Raw genomic sequence first — 21,281 nt, 5'->3', positions numbered from 1 at the left:
CGGCTATGCGACTCGCAATATTTTGAGGAGATTAACTTGGACTAATTGATGAATTATCCAATTACCAAAGCATTTAAAAGTGAGTAGTATCTGTGAAGCTAATTGAACCAGATGACCACATGCAAGACGAACCGCAAACTTATGCGGGGAGTATACAATATGGCGCTTTTAATATAGCGAGCTCCGGTTTGCAGCATTACAGGTTTATAATGCTTAGTATTTGCGAGTTAGTGCGGGGTGGTGTCTTTTTACATGTAATTTCCTGTTGTAGATTAACTTCAACAGGACTCAGTGTACTATAGGAACAGTATGTGCCCTCTTAAAAGATGGTCGCCGTAATACTCTGTACTTGGGGAGCAATGCAATACAGGCTTTTTACGCTGAGAAGGGCTATGACTGTTATCGGGCATGGCTACTCTATGTTTCTTCGCATTGCCACAAAATCTATTGGCTTTATGAGGATATAATTTGGGTGGCAGGGTGAATAGCATATACTTACCGTTTATTTCAATGGTCGTCGCTATATTTAAAATGGGCGGCTCAAATATCGTCATTATGTATCCCGCACTGCCAGGGTATCAGTTAGTCTAGGGGTATGAAAACCAGTGAGGGGGGAGCAAAAGGTGTACACCTACCACTCACCCCAATGGGTCTTTCTATATTCAAAGATGGCGTCCTGGATACCGCTGGAAGTACAATATATATTGCGAGAGTAGGGCAAACGGGTGCTCTGTATGGAAGGCAATAGCGGTTCTAAGGCTCATACATTGAACACCGATGTCTACATAATATTACAATAAATTTGAATAGGCGTTAACATAAGGAGGGATATTGGAGCGTACATTGTTTACAGATGAAATATATAACGTAGAGAGAACTTGAGTTAGACATTTGCTTTTATGGATATCAGAAGGATGACAATAATAAATTACACAATTAATATCAAATGCTCCCAAGATACCTGCTTAGTACTTATCTAATAAAAATATATTAGGAATCTCAAAATATTTGTTTCTCGACACATTCCCCGTTTATTTAAATCTCTGTAGGTTATACTTTTCCTGGCCCTTGCGAATTACCGTTGACCTTACACTGCTGCTGGAACCTATAGACAAACTTTGAAGTAAGTTTTGAGGTCTTAATACACAGTAAAGTATACATGTGCAACCTGTATAATGGCATCCTTGTTTGTAATGCATTTTTGGAGTTGTGCATTATGAATTAAATGAATTAATGTTAGACTCGGCGGTCTCTAGTTGGCAGAGGTATACACTTCTGACAAATAGGGACTCACCTCCTCTAGTCAGGGTAAGGGGATCACACACTTAGATAACCCCTGCTCAACCCCTCGGTAGCTTGGCAAAGCAGATAGGCTTATCTCAGAGGCAGTGCGTTAAGCATTTATGACCACATACAGTAATAAAGTGAATACACTACTAATGGACACGACACAGTAGTATTATAAAAATACGAATGTTTATATAAGGCTTAGCACAAGACCAGATAATGACAAAAATATACCACAATCTTAATAAATACTCTTGGAAGGAAAAATAATAGTTCAAGCGTAGTTACTTCTTAGCACAAAGTCTTTAGTAACAAAAGCAACTCTTCTTCTTTAGATCACAGTTCTTGGCAACAATGTAACCCACACGGGAGTCACACGACGTCGAGGCAAAGTTAATCCAAAGGTTCGGCGTCGGCTGTGAGGGGCGCTACGTTGAGCCCGGAGTCACACGGACCCCCAACAACACAGTACCTTGGAAAAGTGAAGCACACGATGATCTGCGGCGTCGAGAGGTCCGGCGTCGCGTCTTCGGCGCCGATCAGGCCTCGGAGTCGTCGTCGATGTCGATGATGATGTTGCAAGAGTGAGCAGTGCTCACGGCGTCGAGAGGGCTCGGGGTCGAGGCGTCGTCAGCGGCTTCACTACTAGCGTCGATCGGGCCTAGCAGCCGGCATCGAAGATGCGGGACACGGGAGCTGCACTCACGAGGTCGAGCTGGATTCGGCGGCGTCCGTCGGCGTCGAGATTGCTGGATTCTTCAGAGGTGCTGGATTCTCAGGTTCCAGCAACAAGCACTTTTAGCAAACAGTGAAGTCCTTTAGCCCTGTGACTTCAACAGGAGGCTGGTACTCTTCCAGCCCTTGGAGATTTACTTGGCAAAGTTCGAGAGTACACACTCAGTTCCTCTCTCCTGGTTCCTTGGCAAAAATAAAGAAGTGACTGCAGGATTCCCCCCAGCAAACAGCACACTGGCAGAGGGGTAGGCAAGTCCTTGGATCAGCAGGCTTCTTGTCCTTGGTTCAGGGTTCCTTGTCAGAATTGATCTCAAGTCTGGGTTCAGGGGTCCTTCTCTTATACCCCTTTTTGGCTTTGATCCCTTTGTCCATGCAGGGGAACTCCCCCTCATCCTGGGTCTGTTGTGGGTGTAGCCAGGCAGAGGCACCTGGCCGATTCACGGTGCAGGGCTGGGTCCTCAGACGCCCAGCAAGAGGTGGAGCCAGTATTGTCACTGGCAGGAGCAGAGCTATCCATCGCTCGGCAGGAGGTAGAGCCAGCATTGTATCAGGCAGGGCCGGCTATCAAGAGCTACTCTTCCCCTACTCTCAATGCAGATGTACCACTCACCCCACACTGACTCATTCAGAACTCTGGAGCCACCCAGCCCCTGGCACACACACACCAAACCAGAAATAGTTAGACAAGAAAATAGCCACTTTCTAAAAGTGCTATTTTCAAACCCAGAGTTCAAAAACCATCCACCCAAACGGAGGTGTTATTAAACCCCGAGTTCAGGGATACCAAACTCGACATTGCACCATGCTCCCCGAGCCAGCTAGGATCATACCATTTATAATCCCGGCAGCCCATTCTAACTAATAGAGAGCAGGCGACCTTACGATAGTGAACCACCGCCATGTTCGTACCTCACTATCAGGACATGCCAACTTCGTCAGGCTTGTCCTACCTTATACTTCCAATGCACCCTGCCCTCGGGCCTACCATAGGGGTGACTAATATGAAGTTAAGGGAAGGTTGGGGGGACTGGCAAGTAGGCGTACTTGCGCAGTCCGCGTGGCAGTACAAAACTGCACGTAAGTCTAGCAATGGCAGACCTGTAGACATACTTTTACTAGGCCGCTCGTGTGGGTGGCACAACGCGTGCTGCAAGCCCACTAGCAGCATTTGCATTCACAAGCCCCGGCACTCCGCGTGCACTAGACTAGGGACTGATAGTAAACCAAATAAGCCAAACATGGAATTCAATCAATACAGTAATTTAACATAGGGAGCACTTGCACCGCGGCACTGATCTGCAGTGGCACAGTGCCCAAAGCGATATACCAGCAAAAACAGCGTAAACAGAGGAGGCAAACAGAAAAAAAATGGAGGAGAGACTCAGGCCAATGATGTCAGGTCTAACGAATGTCTGACTAAATATCGAAATTAAAAATATCGACCTACAAAAATATCGGGACAAAAATATCGAAGTCAAAAATATCGGAATCCTATCCCTAACAAGGTAAGTACAAAAATATCGGAAAAATAATATCGTAGTACAAAAATATCGAGAAAAAAAAATATCGTTTTTTAAAATGTATTAATAATGATGTTAAAATAATTATAAAATACATATGTTACAAATATTAATTAAAAATATTAAAACATAAATTAAAAATTAAAAGTAATACATATACATTTAAAATAAATTAAAAACTTAATTTAATGTAATTTTATATTTTGTAATTTCATTTAATTAATTTAATTTAAATTTATTTAATTGTTTCCCTGTACGACTGTACCCCAAAAACCCAAAACTGACCCAGAACCCTAAAAATACCCCTTTACCCATGAACTGAAAACTGACCCTGAACCCTAAAAATACCCCTTTACCCAAAAACTGAAAACTGACCCTGAACCCTAAAAATACCCCTTTACCCAAAAACTGAAAGCTGACCCTGAACCCTAAAAATACCCCTTTACCCAAAAACTGAAAACTGACCCTGAACCCTAAAAATACCCCTTTACCCATGAACTGAAAACTGACCCTGAACCCTAAAAATACCCCTGTACCCATGAACTGAAAACTGACCCTGAACCCTAAAAATACCCCTTAACCCATGAACTGAAAACTGACCCTGAACACTAAAAATACCCCTGTACCCATGAACTGAAAACTGACCCTGAACCCTAAAAATACCCCTGTACCCATGAACTGAAAACTGACCCTGAACCCTAAAAATACCCCTTTACCCATGAACTGAAAACTGACCCTGAACCCTAAAAATACCCCTTTACCCATGAACTGAAAACTGACCCTGAACCCTAAAAATACCCCTTTACCCATGAACTGAAAACTGACCCTGAACCCTAAAAATACCCCTGTACCCATGAACTGAAAACTGACCCTGAACCCTAAAAATACCCCTGTACCCAAAATTAATTAATATTATTTAATTACCAAATAATTATTAATTAACAATAACAATAAAGTAAATATATTAGCACATATGCTGTAATTAATCTAATTTAAATATTAATATTATTTTGCACAATTAATTAATTAAGAATAACAATAAATTATATATAAAAATTACTGTAATTAATTTTTTTAATAATTAATAATAATTAATTACCAACTAATGAATCATTATAAATATGATAAAATGATATTAATTAATTAAGTAATTAATAGAAATTAATTACCAATTAATTATTAATTAAAATATATACAAACATATATCAATTAAATAATTATTATGAAATTACTTCCCACCCTATTCCCCTATAAACCCATAACCCGCTACAGAACATATTTATCAATTAATAAATTAATTAAAAATAATTTAAAATTAATTCTCAATTAATTAATTAATAATTCCTAATAATTAATAAATAATTTAACATAATTAAATTACTTCCCACCCTATTCCCCTATAAACCCACAACCCGCTACAGTAGTAAAACACAATATTTAATAAAATAACATTAAAAAAATTAATAAAACATAATTAATACAATATAATATACACTAAATTTATTTAAAAATAGATATTAGTAACATCAAAGTTATTAATTTCGATATTATTGACATCGATATTTACAACTTCGATATTACTGATATCATACCAATATCGATATTTAGACTGTCGATATTACTTACCTTCGATATTTTTGTATATCGATATTAAAACTTCGATATTTTTGCTTATCGATATTAAAAAAATCGATATTTTGTCTGTGTACCAGGTCTAACAATTAAGCTTAGAGAATACACTAGTTTTTGCTCTGTGATAATGATAAGTGTTATTAATTGATACGTGTTGGGTCTGACTGAGTTCACTCGAATCAAAATCTAAGACTGTTGAGTTCAATTTATGCCTTTTCTTAGATAAAGCAGATGAGAACAATACAAATTGTGAAGTAGGTGGTGTTTCATACCGCAATCTTATTTAAGGACATAGAAATGTAAACTGTTCAAGCTATACATTTGTCTTTCGCTCAATGTTTGAAACAGTAGACCCCACAAGTGTGTAAATATGTATATTATTTTGTCTTTAGATTTACTGGCTTATAATCAAAGAGAACAGATCAATGAATCAGGACTACAAAAAACATGTTAAGGTATGTCCTTTCATATAGAAAAATAACTCCATTTGGGATATAAGATAGAAATAAACACAGGTTTGCATTTCTAAAACACAATTGCTCTCAATGAAACTATGATGTCCTTTGCCATTACAAATTAAGCGACATAGATATTTAAAAAATGTTGAGGTCTCCTGAATTTCTCTCACCTCAGTGAATTAGTCAATGTTGTGATTTATTAAAACTATATTGCAAGAATGCTTTCCCTAGGTAAATACATGTGTGCAAGAAGTATTTTGTAATAAATGTCTGTCTACACCATTGTAAATAGTATTTTTGTTTTGTATATTTTTATAGCCCTGAAGAAGTCCAATAGCAGACAAAACGCGTTGGCTATTCCGTTCACAAGAATTTGAATAAATAACACATTTTAAACCTCAAGAGTTTTGACTGACTTCACTTGTGAAAACAACTGTACAGCTTTGAACTATCTATAATGTGGACCTTGCTAAATGTGCTGTATAAGAATTAACATTGAGATAAATACTTGTATTAGTACTATTTGAAGGGTGCGTAGCTATTTTGTGCACATTAATTTTGTGAAATAAGGGGAATTGGCTCCTTCTTCTTGTTTATGGGACATAGGGGAGTGTGTCTCAAGCTACTTGCACCTTCACCCTGCTGTGCATACTTTATGGGATGTTAGGACTCGTGCAGGCATTAATGCTTTGATCCATATCTTTGCTGTTGAACTATACACTTTAATCTGTTTGACTCTCCTTGGAGCCTGTCGAGATTCACAGAAAGCAACGGTTCATACATTGACAGTTCAACTGTCAATCACACGTCAACGAAGGGGAGCAACCGCCAGCTGACTTCTATGTCACAGTCAGCTGCAGCAACACAACGCAAACGTCTACGCACCTACGCAGCGTGCAAGAAGACATCATCCTGAAATTCAATTCACAGTCTAGTTGTTTTTGATGAAGCATCACGCACACTCATCGGCGGCATTTAAAAAAAAATTCATGCCGGATGAAGAAATTAAGTAGATCATCGGCTTCATCGAAGTGGAACACTCCCGAACAAAACATTCAAGGTAATAAACTACCAAAAACGAAAACGGAAGGTAATTTATAATTAAAGGGCAATGTCTGGGGAAACAGAAGAAACTGCATTTTAATGAAATCGAAGATTTAAGTGGCAGGGTACACACTTTGGTACAAAAGCTACTACACTTTGGAGAAGCTTCAATCAAAACACTTTGCATCAATATTTACAAGGCAGTTAGTCTACCACAAGAACTGCAGAACGTTAACCCCGTACTTTAAGACTACTCAAATAAAAAAATAAAAAACATACATACACTTGGTTACTGATACACACACCAGCATGGCGTCAGGTTATGTATGGAACCTATCTCCACCAGAAACTTTCTTACGTGCAGGCAGTGAACCTTCTCTTAAGTGGGAGGAATGGAGAGAGTATTTTCTAAACTACATTTCTACATTGGAAGAGGATGAGTAGGTGAAAGCAGAAAAGAAACACAAAATGCTTAAGCATTGTTGAGGCACTGGTGGAATAAAAGTGTATAATGCCATAAATAAGAAAATACATGCTGAGAATGAAGGTGATAACTTCACCAATGCAATAGATGACCTTAATTCTTATTACAAACCAACAGTCTTTGTTGGCGTGGACAGATATAAATTCTTTCATTGTAAACAAGGTAAGGAAGAATCTATTGACGACTTTGTCTCTGCACTTAAAAATCTGGCCATCAACTGCTGTTTCAGGTATCTGCACGACGAGTTTGTAAGGGACCAAATAGTCATGCAGGGGTCAAACTCAAACATCCAGGACAGTTTGTGGGCCAAGGGTGAATACCCACTACAAAAAATCAATGACATTGCAAGAATGGCTGAGCTCAAAGGCCGTTGCGCCAAGGCAATATTGACAGAGAATAAAGAGAAAAAAAGAGGGTGACACAGTCAATAAAGCAGAGAAACAATGAAAAAAAACCAGGAATAAAAAGAATACTAAACCAACATCTTATAAAGGCCAGACAATCAACTGGGGGTGTTGTTACAAATGTGGGAGCACCTCTCATATGGCCAATGATGTCAAATGTCCACAACGCAATGTGAAGTGTACACATTGTGGCGTAATAGATAACTATTTCAAAGCGTGCAAGAGACGTAACTCACGCACTGTAAAGAAAGATAGTGGATGAAGTTGAGGAAGATATCCAAGACATGTCTGATGAAGACGACGAAAACATTTTCATACTGAACATCGAAGAAGAGCAACTTGACAGTGTCACTGTAACTAGTACCAGAAAAACGAGAAAACCCATCTTCAGCATGACAATCGGAGGTGTTGATATCAGCATCGTCTCACACTCAGGTTCACCATATACGATTGTCAACAGAAAGATATGGGAAGAGAAGTTCATATCCATCATTTATTGATAGGTGAACAATTTGAAAAGACAGACATCATAATCAGATCAGTCACTGGTGATCCAATCGATGTGTTCGGCTACAGGAAACTTAATTTTGTATTTAAAGGACGTGAGTCTGCCGGGAAACTTTATGTTTCCAGAGTAGGACCATCAGTACATGGATGAATGGACCAGGGCAATCTTGGTATAATCGTGGACCCTAGCAAGGCAGACCCTGTGTTAAGTGTAGAAGGCAATGAAGACTATGCTAAGTCTTTACTGTACAAATACCCAAAGGTATTTAGTGGGGTGGTGGGGGTCCTAAAAGGTTACCAGCATAAAATCTAAAGCCAAGCCAATTTCCAATCCAGTGGTACACAAAGCCAGGAATCTCCCTTTTTCCATAAGAGAGGAGGTAAATGTTCAACTTGAAGAACTACTAGTTGACAGAATCATAGAAAGAGTGGAAGCTTCACAGTGGGTCGCACCACTAGTTGTCGCAAAACGATCAAATGGCAAATTGAGGCTATGTGTGGACCTTCCGGCCCTCAACAACAACATTGTAGTGGAATAGTTTCCCCTCCCTAAAATAATTAGAGATGCTAGCAACCACAAAGAGAATAAGGTGGTTCTCCACAATCGATTTAAAGTCAGCCTACCACCAGGTGCCTTTGCATCGCGACAGCAAAAAACTAACAACTTTTATCACACCTTTCGGATGTTTCCGGTTTACCAGAATTCCATTTGGGTTCGCTTCGGCAGCCGCGATGTTCCAGAGACTTATGAACAACATTTTTGAGGGTGTTTCAGGCATACTACTTTTCCGGGACGTCATCCTTGTAATAGGAAAGACGAGAAAAGACTACGACGATAAAGTTCAACAAGTGTTAGAAATCCTGAATGAAAAGGGTTTAACTGCAGAGCATCTTAAGTGCAAGTTTGCAAGCAACTCTGTCAATTATCTGGGACATGAGATAACCGGTGACGGCATCAGCCCGAAAAGAGAACTCCTACAAGCTATAAAAGACTCCCCTGTTCCCAAAAACAAGAATGAGTTACGGTCTTTCCTGGGAATGTTGGAGTTCTACGCAAAATTCATCAAAAGTTTTTCACATAAAACATACGACTTAAGGCAACTGCTCAAACTCCGAAACAAGTTTGAATGGACAGAGGAGTGTAAGAAACCTTTCCTGGCATCGAAGAAGGAAATGTACACTGCATTACCTCTGCAAAGTTTCGACCCATCATTGAGCAATTTTGTTACTACAGACGCCAGTTGTAGGGGATTGGGTGCTGTACTCACCCAAAAAGATACCAAGTGTGTGCAATACACTATAGCTTTTGTGTCACGTTCTCTGACTCCTGCTGAGGAAAAATCCTCAGTCATTGAGCGTGAAGCACTATCGTGCGTATGGGGCTTAGAACATTTTTAAGCAGTTTGTTTGGGGCAGCAGAGTCACTGTATGCACAGATCATAAGCCCCTTACCAAAGTGTTTACAGCGAAGGGGTTGTATAATGCGTCACCAAGATTGCCCAGGCTATCTGTGCGTTTATTTGATTATTTTATGACATCCAATACATTACTGGAGTGAAGAACGTGATGGCAGACTTTTTTAGTAGATTGCCAGTTGGTACAACAGACAGTGAAAACATTTCAGAAACAGAGGAGACAAGCATAGCCAATTTTCTAGAACAGTTCAACAGCATATCTAAAGAATGGGCTCATGGAGCAAAACAAAGACAGCATTATTAATCAAGATATAATGATGCTAACTTATAGATGGACTTGCAAAAGCCAATTACCCGAAACATTACGACACTTCTGGGAGATAAAGGACGAATTGTCACTGGAGAATGGATTTTTATTAAGGAGTGGTAGGGTTGTACCTCCCAAAAGCATTAGAAGGAGGATACTAAGTTTGTGTCACAAAGGACATTTAGGTATTGCAAAAACAATTACTGGTGGCCGGGCATTAGCTTGGAGCTGGAGAGAATGGTCAGGGAGTACGTCAACTCAGATAAAACACAGGTAACATTCAGAACCTCCTTGCACCCTATTCCATGCCCAGCCATGCCATGGGAGAGAATTGGTGTAGACATAATGGGTCCCATATCTGAGAATCTGGAACAGTGGTACATATTAGTCATCATTGATCATTTCACTAAATGGCCTGAACTTAAGTTCGTAAAAACACCAGTTGCACATAGTGTCGTCAAGTTCCTTGATGACATATTTACATGCGAAGGTCTTCCTAAACAGGTTATCAGTGACAACGGGGCACAATTCTTGTCCGAGACATTAAAAAATGACATACAAAAACACCAAATTCTGGACAAAACCACATCAGTTTATCACCCAGCAGGCAATGGGGCTGTTCAACTGATTCAACAGAGTAATCAAAGGAATTGTCCAGTTGGCTAACAGCAACAACTTAAGCTGGAAGCAGGAGACCCTCAAAACACTGTGGGCTTACCGCATCACACCCTGCGAAACCACTGGTCACAGCCCATTGGAGCGCATGCGGAGAAGGATTCCATTGACCAAGGACAATGTGGGTTGGGTCAAGGCAGCCAAGAGACTACACTCGTCCTCCCATCTGGCCAAAGAAAGGCTAGTACGTGCACAGTCCAGTTGTAAAGAAAGATACAACAGCAAGCACCGGTGTAAGCAAGTGGAGCTCAACATAAGGGACACTGTCAAGGTCAAAAGAAGTGGATACATAGGAAAGGGTCAGGACAGATACACCTCTCCCTTATCTGTGCATGAGGTGTACTGCAATTCTGCACTCTTGAGCGATGGTAGGGTGTGGCACTTCTCCTCCATGTCTCCATACAGACAACCCTCAGAGAATACAGAAGTTACCTTGCCCACTGATTGGACAAGTGAGTGTCCCGGAAAAAGCAAACGTAGTGAAACACAACATAGCGCATCAGACTATGATTCTGACTATCAGTTTCGCACACCACACACCACGGCGTACAGCAACATCACACAGCCCATTTCGGAACAAGTTCACACCCCTCTAGATCATAGCACCCCAGGAAGAGTTAGAAAACAGTTGCCTTCAACACCCTCAAATGATGCTCCTCTACATATCGGCAGGAGCAGGGCAGGAAGGCGACTTTTGTGACCAGTTAAACTTTCTGATTACATTTGTGAGTAAATTGTAACTGCATGCATTTTGTTTTGGCTTTCCCCGCTTCTTCTTTCTACTATTTCTTCTTCTTCTCTCTCTTTTTCGCGCTCTCTCTCTCTCTCTCCATTTCTCTTTCCCTTTCTTCCCCAAGGGAAGAAAGGGAAAGAAAGGGAAAGAGATGTTGTGATCACATACTTTACTCCCTGCGAGGACACCGTTACTGTTCTGCAACCATGTGTCCCTGCGCAGACACCGTACCGTCTGTGCTGTCACCAGCTGCCACCTGTCCACCCTTGACAGTTGACAGCTGATGACTGAGCAGCAGCCGCGTTACTTACGCTCCGAGTTCTGTAGGAGCCTGTGTTTGCAAAATTAATAAAGTTCTCCAGCCAGCAAGAAGTTCTTTACGACTCATCAATAGATATTTCTTTCCCTGGAGTATAGATCTCTGAAAATCGATCTACAAAGTTATCAAGAACAGGTCGAATCTTAAGAAGACGGTCACAGTCAGGGGGATCTCATGGCAACGCCAAAGCATTATCACCAAAATGCAGCATCCAAAGCAAAAGTAAATACCGATCACGAGTCATAACTGCAGGAAATATGGTCCTTGCCATCAAGGGGCTGGTAGACCAATATGAAGCCATGGACGGCTTCCTTATCAAACCCATCAATAAAGTCAAACCCAAAAACTTCTTCCAGATTTGTGGGAGTCCACCGTGTAGCTCTAGAGTGGGGCCTAAGTTTGTCACTCTTGTCCCTCAAAAACTGTTCAGCATACAAATTAGTCTGCACCACAATCTCACCCAAAAATACATCATCCATAAACAACTGAAAAAACTGTATATGCAAAACATTTCCACAATCCACTCTACACCCTGCATCACCACTAAAGGCAGGCAACACCGGCTGCACCATCATTGGATGAGTCCAGCACTTCCAGTAGGAAGCCTAGCAGCCTCAGGCTGCAATCCAGATGCCTCTTGCACCATCGGCACAGCAGTATCCTCCTCTACAGCAGGGACTTCATCCGAACTGAGAGTAGCTTCATCCACACAGAGAGTAGCGTCATCTGCACTGAGAGTACCTTCGTCATCAAACAATGATTCCAGGTGGAGAGAAAACTCACTGCCTGAATCTTCCCTCCCTCCTCTCCCTCAGACGCACTGTCAGTCTCATAATCCTGCTCAGAGGAAGATTTAAGAAGGATACCAACCACCTGCTGAGCAGTCATTCTACGGCTAGCCATAATGCTTACTAATAAAGGTAACTTGTCAAACAAGTCAACAACAACAAACACTTTGTAAATTAAGTAATATACAAAAAGCGTCTTTATCAGAAAGACCTATATACTCCAAAACGATACCACTCACTTGTCAGAAGCAGCTAGACTCACCACCACCTACTCTGCACAGACACAGTATGGCTCAACAATATCCCACTAAAAAAGAAAGAGAAAATAAAATTACAGATGAGACAATGAAAAACACATCGCAAAGAATTTCATGCTCAAAACACTAACTAAATATGCTGCCATTATGACACCAGTTACAAAAAAATCATTCATGCATGACAATAATACTCATTTGGAGTAAATACAACAAAACATTTTTTCTTACCAAAAAAATGCCGAAACCCCAAACAGGATTCAAAAGCTTTACACTAGAATAAAAAGGAGAAAAAAACATTACAATCACATATGCAAATAATGCACCAGTCCACACACAATCCACCAGCCAAGCTAAGGGGTAGGTGGGACTAGGAGTATAAATAAAATATTCACCCCCATAAAAGGGGAGCAACCCTTGCCCTTGAGGCCACTCCCCAACCCATAAATTAAAAAACCCCTGTTGTCTAGTGGCTTCTGGCCCCCTTTGGGGTGGATGGGCCTAAAAACACACTGCTATTCTGCCACTCAAAGAGGGCAGAAATGGCCACAATCATCCTCCGATAAAGAGCACTGCATTTTCCAAGGAGCAACAGGGTAAGACGGCCACACAGGAGCAGTGATTAAAAAAAGACCTCTTTGAAAGAGATACTCAATGATGTCAGAGATGGAGGTTAGCTTGGGCAGTACAAGCTGTTCAGCCATATCACTTTTGTTGCAAGGCCTTCTATATTTGACCTATTGGCTGGAACATATGACAACTTTGCGTTTCCTGCATATCCACAAGGCATAAAATAATGTCCAAGCATGACCAGTCTAGATGAAAAATGTGTGACGTTTCAGCTCCCTCTGCCCAAACCACAGCAAAGCCATGGAACCCACCAGAGACGAGTTCGCAAAAACAAAGGTTTATCTTGTGGCTCGCGCGCTGACGTCATTGATGACGTGGAGGGCAGGGGGAGGCATGGGAAGGGCTTCCCCTGCCTTCCCCGGTGAAAACACCCTGATCGGCGTCCCACGGGGGGAGCCCCAGCACTGACTATGCCTCATGACTATTAATGAGGCTGTCCCAATTTGCGACCCTATTGGGAATGGCTGGCACTCCCAGGAATGGTGGCCTGCTGGGGTCAGCAGACCTCCATGTCTGGGACTGCTTTTAAATAAAGCAGTTTCTTTTTAAATGCAGCCTGTTTTCCTTAAAGGTCCCTGGGACCACTGCCTGCCATTAAAAAATGGTAGCACATGCATTCCCAATGGGGAATGGGTCACCTGGGGACCCGTTTCCATTTGCAAGTGCTTTACCACCCTTCTGAGAAGGGTGGTAAATTGCGAGTGTTTTGCGACCTCAATTGTGGTTGCAAAAACATTCTTACACAGCTGTTGGGGTTGCAATTGGGAAGGGAATTTCCCTTCCTAATAGCGAGTCACTAAACACTATTTTGTAAGTCGCAAATTATTTTGTGACTCGCAAAATAGGATTAGTACATGGCCCACAGGATTAATGCATGCGCAAACGGGTCTAAAACCAATTTCCACATGCAAAAATCTGGCTCTAAATCCAAAAACATTGCTTTTGCACTAAAAGGTTACTTGAGGTGATGCTAGATGGGGGAGGATCCAAAGCTGAAGCCGACTGCCATGGAGTGCAGGCCAGCTACAGGACCCACGCAGGGTCAGCTGAAAAAGTACCATGGATGCAGCGAGCGTCGAAGACTCGTTTCGTCCGTTCAAATTCATGCAGTCGGGTCGAAGCATCAAAGACCCTTGCAGTCAAGTCCTGTGTCATCATCTAGCCTTGCAGTGGGGACCTTGGATTGGTGCTGCGTTGTCATCGAATCTCAAAGTCAGGTCTCACTTCGTCGTTGAGCCGAGAGGGATGTCTTCAGATTGGCACTGCGTCAGCAATAAAAGGCACTGCATCGGTTCGGATCCGCACAGAGATGAAGATGTGTTGATTTTGGAACATAACAGCCACTTCTAAGGAGGGGCTCCTAAGGCTAAGGGAGGACTCACAGATGTCAGAGTACAGCCACTGAAGCAGAGTTGAAGGAAGCCTTTGATGTCCCTGACACTTCAAGGACAGGGGTCAAGCCCTTGGAGAAACTTGACCTCAAGGATGTAGAGAGCAGGTCGAGTCCTTCTCACTCCGTGACAAGAAGCACCAGGCAGTAGACCAACATAGCAGAGCAGGTATCAAAGTAGCAGTCCCTCCAGTATCATCAACTCTCTTCTTCCAGGCAGAATGTCCTTGGTTCCAGCACAGTTCTGATTTGGTGGTGTCAGGGGCCCAGTAATTATACCAAAAAATGCCTTTGAAGTGGGGGAGACTTCAAAGAGGCGTTTGAAGATCACAAGTTGTAAATGTAAATGTAAATGTAAATGTACAGGAATTTATATAGCGCAAATCACCAAGCGTTTTCTAAGCGCTTGCTTAGGGAACCCGTCCTGGTATTCCCCTGTGAGATAACCCCGGCAGGGTATCCGCAAGGTGAAAGCCAGGCGTGTATTTGGAGGTTTTGAGAAATTGGGTTACTGGTTGACAGTAGTGGGCCCATGTCAAGCAACAACCACAATCCTTGTCAGGGCCAGGCACAAGCAAACCCCAAATTGACCCCTGCTCAACCTTCTGGTTACTTGGCACAGAGCAGTCAGGTTTAACTTAGAGGCAATGTGTAGAGTATTTGTGCAACACTTTAAACAGTAAAACAGTGAAAACACCAAAAAAAGGATCCCACATCAAGATGGAAAAATAGAGCAAAATGTAATAAATAAAGAGCAGTCCGAGCGTCACAGGCGAGTGGGAGCTCTGCTTGGCGATCCCCCACAAGCGGTCGAAGCTGTAGTGCAAAGAGACTGACTTGCAGCGACTCAAATTGATTTTTGGGATGAAAAGCACAGTCTTGGTGTGAACAAGCTCGTTTGCAATCGCAAAGAGCTCAAAAGATTAATTTAAGCTCGCTGAGCCACACCATGGGTCCAGAACCTGAGAGGCACCACTTGAGGGTCAGGAACTCGCTGTTGCAGCTGGGTCCAGGACCTGGTTGGGGAACCTTTTATGTCCCTGAGGTCCCCGAGACTCAGATCAATAGGCCAGCAGACTAGCCCTTCTTTTCACTCTAGGGTCCTGGGTTCAAGATGGAGGTTGCAGGTCGAATTCTTCTTCTCCATGAAAGAGGGCATCAGGCAGCATCAAACAGTAGGTCAGCACAACAGGACAGCAGCTCCTTCAGACTAGCTGTCAAGCCGAGTGGCAGTCCTTGTAGCATGACAGCAGTCATTCGTCCTGGTAGAGCAAAGACAGGTGTACTTGTTTGAAATGGCCCTTTTTGCCGGGATATCCCCAAAGTTTTTGTTTCTGCCTCCTATTTTTTCCTGACTTGTATTTGTTGGCTATAGGTCTCTGGGCACTTTACCACTGCTGATCAGTGCTAAAGTGCATATGCTCCCAGTGTAAATTGTTATTGTGATTGGTTATCTCTGATTGGCATATTTGATTTACCAGTAGGTCCTTAGCAAAATGCACCGAATGTGCCAGGGTTGGTAAATCAAACACTACTAGTGGGCTTGCTGCACTGATTGTGCCATCCACATGAGTAGCCCGGAAAAGAGGTCTCAGGCCTTCCACCGCGGTGCCAGCGTGCACTTTGTTAACTGCCATGTCAACTTGGCAAGTGCACCCTGCCCTTGAGGCTATCCATGGTCTAGGGTATTGTCTATGTATTAAAAAGGAAGGTGTAGGCCTGGCAAAAGGTTTCTTTTGCCAGGTCAAAATGACAGTTTAAAAAATGTACATACAGGCAGCAATGGCAGGCCCAAGACAAGTTTTAAAGGGCTACTTCTGTGGGTGGCACAATCAGTGCTGCAGTCCCACTAGTAGTATTTAATGTACAGGCCCTGGGCATATGTAGTGCTGCTTTCCTAAGTACCTATAGGTAAATTAAATTTTCCATTTGGGTATAAGCCCATGTTAATATGTTTTAAGCAGAGAGCACACGCATTTTAGTACTCGTTAGCAGTGGTAAAGTGCAGAGTCCTAAGGCCAGCAAAAAAACGAAATCAGCAAAAATAGGAGGCTTAAAGGCAAAACCCTATTGCTGTAAATACTAAATGTTTATGTTTCTCATCTCTGTCATATATTTGATAGTTCACAGTGACTGTACAATTTATAGTTGTTACATACAAAGGTTAGTAGATTTTTGTGACAAAATAAACTTCTATAATAGAGGGCCAAAATTGACATCAAACTGTTTCAAAGGTGACCAAGATGCATATCGAAGGATCTATCTAAGTTGCTTATATCAGAAGCACTCTGATATGTCTATAAGCTTTTGTATGCCGCAATACTATTGGTGTATGTTTGCTACTGAAACTGGTACTAGTTTACCTGTTACATATATTTTTTTTCTGGCATGTCCCTGTGTTGCAACATACTGAAATATGGCCCAGAAAGCAACATACTATGAAGCCATATTTCATTACTAATTGGGGCTGTTTATTAGATCAGTAGTTATTGAGAATACTCCCCTAAGGGATATTATCATTCAATACTTCTTTACCAGTGGATAATCTATAAATCCAATATTGTTCGTTTTCAAAAGAAGAATCTCTCAGGATGCTTTGTATTACTATTCAGCTGTTAGATTACTACCCATCGTAAGTCGTACGAAGTGTGCCCATTAGCTATAAAATAGACCACCATTTATGTAGTTGTCCTTTTATATCTTATGTTGTTGCTATGTTGAGATATCCCAGTCTTTACTTTCCTTGTCATCACTCCAATATATCATAAACCAAAGGCAGTTGATAATATAGATCACTTGCGTGGAATTACAATTAGTATGGTTCCTGACAGTCCATATGGTGGGCAACCCTAGTTCCAGCATCTTAGTAGCGGTTGTCAGGTGGCACATGGTATAATTACAACATGGGTAGGGGCCTATTACATTGGGTACACCCCACCAACTGAGAACTGTGCTCCTCACATTAATAGTTCTCATTGGTCTAGTGTGGACAAGAGCATTCTTCAAGCTCTTAGCAAATTTCAAAGAACATGGGGTTTTACGATTATGGGATCCTGTGTTCAATATGCACAAATTTCCATTGCAGATCTTTTTAATACTGTTGGAAGCTAAGTTAAAAGTTGTGACACAGGTTAACCGGTGGTCATCATTGATTTAGAAAGTCATCTCCCATGGTGCTTCCCTATTTTTATTTTGGCTCTCTGCATATTTTTTTTGTGTGGTCCTTTCAGGGTAGTCTTGTGCCCTTAGTTTTTCCGAAAGGAATCCCACTTGTGAAGTCAGCGTTGGTGTATAGAAGCACCTTTCTGATTTTCAGTGATGCCACTTCAGTGCTCCAACAAGGTCTAAATTCAGATTGAAAGTTGCTATGGAAGTTTTTAGTTTCTAAGGGCCAGATGAATAAAGATTACATTTTGCGAGTCTATAATAGCAAATTTTACTCATTCGCTATTATAGACTCGCAAAATGCAATGTACGTAGGTTTCTGCAAATATTTTGCAATTCCTACATATTCCTTAATAGCAAGTCACAAATTGCGATTCACTATTAAGGAATGCCTTCACATTCATTCCTATGGGCCTAAAGGCTCATAGGAATGAATGGGAATTGAATGCACAATTTGTAAGTACCCAATAGGTACACACAAATTGCGCATGCAATTTCAAGGGTGCAAAGGTGCCAAAAGGACACCCGGTTGCACCCATGAAATATGCATGCGTGCACATGTGGAGCACATACATGCCATAAAATTGTGCATTTTTCAAAGGATTTGCAATTTACCACCAACTTGAAGTTTGTGCTAAATTGTGATTCCTTAAAGCAGGGTCACAATTTGAAAAGCGCTTCTTGCACTGCTTTTAGAGAATCGTAAATTGTGATTCTCTAACAGCATTCGCAAACAAGGGAATCGCAAAAATTCTGATTCCCTATTTTGCAATTGCCTTTTGGAGTGATACATTCCAAAAGGCTTTTTTTCCCATTTGCAAATGGGCCGATTCTGTGAACCGGCCCTTTTGCGAACAGAAAGACGCTTGATACAACTGGCCCTAAGTGAGCAGGAAGTTGAGAGGTAACATATGTTCTATAGATTTCAGCAGTAGTGGAAAAGCAGGTGATTGGCCGGTACGTAGCAAGATTATTCGGACAAATGCTGAGATTCTTAAGGAGGTTGTGATAGTAGCATGTTTGAGAGACACTAGGGGCCGATTGGCACACTGGTACTCGAACAGGAAAGCCTACGTTAATGGATTTTGCAGTACAAGGATATGAAGGGGATTCTGCAGGTTTCCATTCATTAAATATTATGGAAAACAGCAGAGGAACACTAGGAGACTACTGGTGTAGGTAGAGAGCAAGCAAAACACACCAATTCACAAAAACACTTTATTTAACGTACTCAAATGTCTATATTCTGGGAAGTGATAGTATTTAATTAGTGAAATGTACAGATTAGGAAAATGACATCAGCGTTATTGCAGCCTATGGATTTGTAGAATACTACATGTACATAAAGAATAACTAGGCATAACCTCCATCTTAAATAGTGACTAGAAAGGTGCGTGGCTGGCAGATAAACGCGGCTGCTACACTGTAACACGGCTCCAAGTGTTGGCTCAGCCGGAGTTATCCTGGGCTGTATTGCTCCTGGTGCTCGTTGCATCGAGGCACCCACTAAAGGCAGTTCTTCCTTTTCCTGAATGATGGAGGAGGACCACCAAGATCCCTGGGGCTTTCAGAGTAACTGGATCCGGTGGCACATAGCTGTCAAGGTGTCAGATTGCTATGTGGCACCTTAGATTGTGATTAGTGATTTGACACAGCTACTTGCCCAGTAATTGGCCAGATGGAAGACAGCTTTGGGATGGGCAGGTAGAATTGCGAGTTGGAGGGGTGATGTAGGAAAGTAGGATCTGCTTCAATGGTTACGCCCACTTTTTGCCTGGTGCTAAGCTGTATTTGACTAGTCTGACTGGGATCCTGCTAATCAGGACCTCAGTCTATCTGCTTTCTCCATAAATTGTTATGTTCAGTACTTACCTACATCCCAAAGTGGATACTGTGGTACCCTCATAAGTTCACACACGCAGTAGATGAGGGGTAGGAGGAGATGCCCCACTCCGACATCCTGATACACAACTCTACACACATATAAAAATAGGGCTATAAGAAGTATGTCACTATTATGCAGAGGTAAATTGACAAGACACACATGTTGTAAAAACTGCCCTCACCCACAGAAATCTGTGGCGTGTTTCATCATAGGGCTGCTAACACACCTCCACGCAAGACAACGACAGAGGTGGAACAATAGGGAGGGGGAGACAAGACAAACTAAGCAAGATCAAGGTAAAATGCAGAGAAGATGATTTTAAAACTGACGCAGGGATCGCCTAACTACCCTTTATTGGTAGACCCCCTGGTCAGATTAAAAAGGTTTAAAACAACCAGTGGATGGTGGTTTGCTGGACTATAATGAACCCACTACCCCTCCACTCTGCAAACTGTCAACATGTTTCAGCCAGCTACTGTGTTGTCTCCGCTTTCATCAGGACTAAAAGAGTTGATCACTAGAACACTCTCCCTACCTCCTACCATGAGGAGTTGGGCGAAGTCACAGCCTGTGTGAATGCTCAGGTCATTTGGGTTGCATAACTTACTCCAACAGAATTTCCTGCAAGTAATGAGAAAGTTTCACAAATAAACACACACACTACAGTGCCCTTCATGATAAATATGATAATCAAAATATTTATAAAGTGACAAAAGTGGTCTCGTTCCTCTTAACATATAGTGCGACCCTGTTTATGCTATAGTTAAATGTAGACACCACCGGTATGAAGGACCAATCGTCCTATATGAAAGTAGAAGTGTCGCTCTTTAAATAAAAAGACATAGGGTCATCATTACTCAATCAAACATCACAAACGTGTACTAGGTATACCTTACAGAGTTTCATTGATAATTGTGTTCGAACTAGCGGGGGAGTGAGGACGGCTCCCTGTAGTCACACTCTGCATTGATAAAGATAAAAAATGTTGATTAAGGTACAAATGGTCAGTATGTGGGCCGGCCGTGGGGTGCTCACAAAATCTCGCCGCAGACTCTGTGCCCAACTCCATAGTGGTCAATTTGCGAGAGCAACTGATTAGCATGTTGCCCTGGTGTTTTTTTGTGGGTTAGATTGGCCCCACACTCATGTTTGGGGCTAGAGAGGGAAAGCGAAGAAGCTTGCCAGGCCCTTGCCTTGTTGCCCCTCGGTCCCCCCTGCTTACTATGTCATGGTGAGCTCGTCTCTGACATCTCATGCCTTCCAGCGCCGCGTAGGTACTGGGAGCAGTGCCCCGCAGTCCGGTTATCACCAACTTTCCATCCTACCACGTGACCACACACGTGGTGAGAGTGGTTATGAAGTGCCGCCAGCGTTTACAAGACTAGACCGCCGAACCGCGCCTCCATCGTAGGGTATGTTTGTGTGAGCGGGGGCTGTTTTGTTTTTTCAGTATGGCATCCCGTGGAGTCTACCACAGGGAGTGAGAAGGCTACAAACACCCTGGCTAAGTATCCTCTGGGTTATCTAGGCCGTGCTAGAAAAGTCAATCTCTATCCATCACCACTTAAAAATCCATGTCCTCTAGAAGTCAGGACTACCCGGGAGTACTTTTACAAAGTGTATGTGAAATCAGACCCGAAGGGGGAACA

The sequence above is a fragment of the Lissotriton vulgaris genome, unplaced genomic scaffold (genome assembly GCF_964263255.1).
Source record: "Lissotriton vulgaris unplaced genomic scaffold, aLisVul1.2 SCAFFOLD_1139, whole genome shotgun sequence".
Taxonomy (NCBI): domain Eukaryota; kingdom Metazoa; phylum Chordata; class Amphibia; order Caudata; family Salamandridae; genus Lissotriton; species Lissotriton vulgaris.
Note: the sequence above shows the minus strand (reverse complement) of the source record.